Consider the following 6,000-nt stretch of genomic DNA (forward strand, 5'->3'; position numbering starts at 1 on the left):
CTGAACACCTCCTCTCCCACTTATGATCATGCGCGGTTTGATATTAGAAATTTTTACTTTCATGTTTTCTAGCAATTATTGATGGACATTCAGACCTTCTTTGCAGCTGAACACCTCCGCTCCCGCTTTTGATCATACATTGTCGGGCATTCATAACTTGTCTTACCAGATTTTTACAAACTTTAGTCGAACATTCACACCTTCTTGCAGCTGAACACCTCCGCTCCCGCTTTTGATGGTGTAAAGTCGGGCTTTCGAGCCTTTTCTTACCCGGTTTTTAGAAATTATGGTTGGATATTCAGACCTTGCAGCCGAACACCTCCGCTCCCTCTTTTGATCATACATTGTCGGGCATTCGCACCTTGTCTTACCCGCTTTTTACAAACTATAGTCAGACATTCACACGTTGCAGCTGAACCACCTCCGCTCCCTGTTTTGATCATGTATGGAGTGGCAATACTACCTTTTCTTACCCATTTGTGAGTAATTATGGCTGGACATTCACACCTACTTGCAGTCGAACAGCTCTGCTCCTGCTTTTGATTTTGTTTGGTTGGATATTCGAACCTTTTCTTAACTGCTTTTTACAAACTTTGGTCGGACGTTCACACCTTCTTGCAACCGAACACCTCCGCTTCCGCTTTTGATGGTATATATTCGGGAATTCGAACATTATCTTACCCGTTTTTTACAAACCATGGTCGGACTTTCACACCTTCTTGTAGCCGAACAACTCCCCTCCCGCTATTGATTGTGTACAGTCGTGTAGTTTAACCTTTTCTTACCCGCTTTTTACCAACTATGGTCGGACATTCACACCGTCTACAGCGGAACACCTCCGCTTCCGCTTTTGATGGTGTATAGTCGGGCATTCGAACCTTTTCTTACCCGCTTTTTACAAACTATGGTCGGACATTCAAACCTTCTTGTAGCCGAAAAGCTCCGCTCCCTCTTTTGATCATACATTGTCGGGCATTTGCACCTTTTCTTACCCGCTTTTTACAAACCATGGTCGGACTGTCACACCTTCTTGTAGCCGAACACATCTGCTCCCGCTATTGATTGTGTACAGTCGGGTTTTTTTAACCTTTTCTTACCCGCTTTTTACCAACTCTGGTCGGACATTCACACCTTCTTACAGCGGAACACCTCCGCTCCCTCTTTTGATGGTGTATGTTCGGGCATTCGAACCTTTTCTTACCCGCTTTTTACAAACTATGCTCGGACATTCAAACCTTCTTATAGCCGAACACATCCACTCCTGCTTTTGATGATGTGTGGTTGGGCATTCGAACCCACTTCTTGCCCGCTTTTCATTAATTATGGGTGGACATTCACACCTTGTCGCAGCCAAACACCTCCGCTCCCTGTTTTGATGGTGTATGGTTGGACATTCGCACCTTTTCTCACCCGCTTTTTGCAAACTATGGTCAGCAATTCACAGCTTCCTCTCCACCATACTTGTATGGTGGGATATTCACACCCACTTGCATCCGAAGACCTCCGCCCCCACTTTTGTTGATATTTAGTCGGTCATTCGCACCTTACCCGCTTTTGGCAAACTATGGCCTTCTTGCAGCCAAACACCTCTGATCTCGCTTTTGATGATGTAAGGTTGGGCATTCAGACCTTGCTTCCCCTGCTTTTCACCAAATATAGTCGGACATTCACACCTTCTTGCAGCCGAACACTTCCGCTCCACCTTTTAGTGTTCTATCACACCTTTTTTTCACCGCATTTTATAGATTATGGTTGGAAATTCTCAACCACTCTCATCCGAAGACCTCTCCTCCCGCTTTTGTTAATATATTTGAACTTTAGTCGGACATTCACACCTTCTTGCAGCTGAACCACCTCCGCTCCCTGTTTTGATCATGTATGGTCTGGCAATACTACTTTTTCTTACCCGTTTGTGAGTAATTATGGCTGGACATTCACACCTACTTTCAGCAGAACACCACCTCTCTCGCTTTTGATGATGTATGGACCGGCATTCTTACCTTTTCTAACACATTTTTCAGTAATTATGGTCGGAGATTCACACCTACTCACAGACAAACAACTCCGCTCCCGCATTTGATGGTGTATAGTCGGGCATTCTCACCCTTTCTCATCAGCTTTTTGCAAATTATGATCTGACATTAACACCTGCTTTTGATGATGTATGGTTGGGTATTCGCACCTTTTTTTTACCCATTTTTCAGCAATTATGGGTGGACATTCACACCTTCTTGCAGCTGAACACCTCCTCTCCCACTTATGATCATGTGCGGTTTGATTTTCGAAATTTTTACTTTATTTTTTTCTAGCAATTATTGATGGACATTCAGACCTTCTTGCAGCTGAACACCTCCGCTCCCGCTTTTGATCATACATTGTCGGGCATTCGCACCTTGTCTTACCAGATTTTTACAAACTTTAGTCGAACATTCACACCTTCTTGCAGCTGAACACCTCCGCTCCCTCTTTTGATTATACATTGTCGGGCATTCGCACCTTGTCTTACCCGCTTTTTACAAACTATAGTCAGACATTCACACGTTGCAGCTGAACCACCTCCGCTCCCTGTTTTGATCATGTATGGTCTGGCAATACTACCTTTTCTTACCCGATTGTGAGTAATTATGGCTGGACATTCACACCTACTTTCAGCAGAACACCACCTCTCTCGCTTTTGATGATGTATGGACCGGCATTCTTACCTTTTCTAACACATTTTTCAGCAATTATGGTCGCAGATTCACACCTACTCACAGACAAACAACTCCGCTCCCGCATTTGATGGTGTATAGTCGGGCATTCTCACCCTTTCTCATCAGCTTTTTGCAAATCATGATCTGACATCCACACCTACTTGCAGTCGAAGAGTTCTGCTCCCGCTTTTGATTATGTTTGGTTGGATATTCGAACCTTTTCTTAACTGCTTTTTACAAACTTTGGTTGGACGTTCACACCTTCTTGTAGCCGAACACATCCACAGCTGCTTTTGATGATGTATGGTTGGGCATTCGCACCTTTTTTTTACCCATTTTTCAGGAATTATGGGTGGATATTCACACCTTCTTGCAGCTGAACACCTCCTCTCCCACTTATGATCATGTGTGGTTTGATTTTAGAAATTTTTACTTTCATGTTTTCTAGCAATTATTGATGGACATTCAGACCTGCTTGCAGATGAACACCTCCGCTCCCGCTTTTGATCATACATTGTCGGACATTCATACCTTGTCTTACCAGATTTTTACAAACTTTAGTCGAACATTCACACCTTCTTGCAGCTGAACACCTCCGCTCCCGCTTTTGATGGTGTAAAGTCGGGCTTTCGAGCCTTTTCTTACCCGGTTTTTAGAAATTATGGTTGGATATTCAGACCTTGCAGCCGAACACCTCCGCTCCCACTTTTGATCATACATTGTCGGGCATTCGCACCTTGTCTTACCCGCTTTTTACAAACTATAGTCAGACATTCACACGTTGCAGCTGAACCACCTCCGCTCCCTGTTTTGATCATGTATGGAGTGGCAATACTACCTTTTCTTACCCGTTTGTGAGTAATTATGGCTGGACATTCACACCTACTTGCAGTCGAACAGCTCTGCTCCTGCTTTTGATTTTGTTTGGTTGGATATTCGAACCTTTTCTTAACTGCTTTTTACAAACTTTGGTCGGACGTTCACACCTTCTTGCAACCGAACACCTCCGCTTCCGCTTTTGATGGTATATATTCGGGAATTCGAACCTTTTCTTACCCGTTTTTTACAAACCATGGTCGGACTTTCACACCTTCTTGTAGCCGAACAACTCCACTCCCGCTATTGATTGTGTACAGTCGTGTAGTTTAACCTTTTCTTACCCGCTTTTTAACAACTATGGTCAGACATTCACACCGTCTACAGCGGAACACCTCCGCTTCCGCTTTTGATGGTGTATAGTCGGGCATTCGAACCTTTTCTTACCCGCTTTTTACAAACTATGGTCGGACATTCAAACCTTCTTGTAGCCGAAAAGCTCCGCTCCCTCTTTTGATCATACATTGTCGGGCATTTGCACCTTTTCTTACCCGCTTTTTACAAACCATGGTCGGACTGTCACACCTTCTTGTAGCCGAACACATCTGCTCCCGCTATTGATTGTGTACAGTCGGGTTTTTTAACCTTTTCTTACCCGCTTTTTACCAACTCTGGTCGGACATTCACACCTTCTTACAGCGGAACACCTCCGCTCCCTCTTTTGATGGTGTATGTTCGGGCATTCGAACCTTTTCTTACCCGCTTTTTACAAATTATGCTCGGACATTCAAACCTTTTTATAGCCGAACACATCCACTCCTGCTTTTGATGATGAGTGGTTGGGCATTCGAACCTACTTCTTGCCCGCTTTTCATTAATTATGGGTGGACATTCACACCTTGTCGCAGCCAAACACCTCCGCTCCCTGTTTTGATGGTGTATGGTTGGACATTCGCACCTTTTCTCACCCGCTTTTTGCAAACTATGGTCAGCAATTCACAGCTTCCTCTCCACCATACTTGTATGGTGGGATATTCACACCCACTTGCATCCGAAGACCTCCGCCCCCACTTTTGTTGATATTTAGTCGGTCATTCGCACCTTACCCGCTTTTGGCAAACTATGGCCTTCTTGCAGCCAAACACCTCTGATCTCACTTTTGATGATGTAAGGTTGGGCATTCAGACCTTGCTTCACCTGCTTTTCACCAAATATAGTCGGACATTCAAACCTTCTTGCAGCCGAACACTTCCGCTCCACCTTTTAGTGTTCTATCACACCTTTTTTTCACCGCATTTTATAGATTATGGTTGGAAATTCTCAACCAATCTATCCGAAGACCTCTCCTCCCGCTTTTGTTAATATATTTGAACTTTAGTCAGACATTCACACCTTCTTGCAGCTGAACCACCTCCGCTCCCTGTTTTGATCATGTATGGTCTGGCAATACTACTTTTTTTTACCCGTTTGTGAGTAATTATGGCTGGACATTCACACCTACTTTCAGCAGAACACCACCTCTCTCGCTTTTGATGATGTATGGACCGGCATTCTTACCTTTTCTAACACATTTTTCAGCAATTATGGTCGGAGGATCACACCTACTCACAGACAAACAACTCCGCTCCCGCATTTGATGGTGTATAGTCGGGCATTCTCACCCTTTCTCATCAGCTTTTTGCAAATTATGATCTGACATTAACACCTGCTTTTGATGATGTATGGTTGGGTATTCGCACCTTTTTTTTACCCATTTTTAAGGAATTATGGGTGGACATTCACACCTTCTTGCAGCTGAACACCTCCTCTCCCACTTATGATCGTGTGCGGTTTGATTTTCGAAATTTTTACTTTAATTTTTTCTAGCAATTATTGATGGACATTCAGACCTTCTTGCAGCTGAACATCTCCGCTCCCGCTTTTGATCATACATTGTCGGACATTCATACCTTGTCTTACCAGATTTTTACAAACTTTAGTCGAACATTCACACCTTCTTGCAGCTGAACACCTCCGCTCCCACTTTTGATGGTGTAAAGTCGGGCTTTTGAGCCTTTTCTTACCCGGTTTTTAGAAATTATGGTTAGACATTCAGACCTTGCAGCCGAACACCTCCGCTCCCTCTTTTGATTATACATTGTCGGGCATTCGCTCCTTGTCTTACCCGCTTTTTACAAACTATAGTCAGACATTCACACGTTGCAGCTGAACACCTCCGCTCCCGCTTTTGATGGTGTAAAGTCGGGCTTTTGAGCCTTTTCTTACCCGGTTTTTAGAAATTATGGTTTGACATTCAGACCTTGCAGCCGAACACCTCCGCTCCCTCTTTTGATTATACATTGTCGGGCATTCGCACCTTGTCTTACCCGCTTTTTACAAACTATAGTCAGACATTCACACGTTGCAGCTGAACCACCTCCGCTCCCTGTTTTGATCATGTATGGTCTGGCAATACTACCTTTTCTTACCCGTTTGTGAGTAATTATGGCTG

Source organism: Leuresthes tenuis, unplaced genomic scaffold (assembly GCF_036924035.1).
Source record: "Leuresthes tenuis unplaced genomic scaffold, fLeuTen1.0.hap1 SCAF_5, whole genome shotgun sequence".
Taxonomy (NCBI): domain Eukaryota; kingdom Metazoa; phylum Chordata; class Actinopteri; order Atheriniformes; family Atherinopsidae; genus Leuresthes; species Leuresthes tenuis.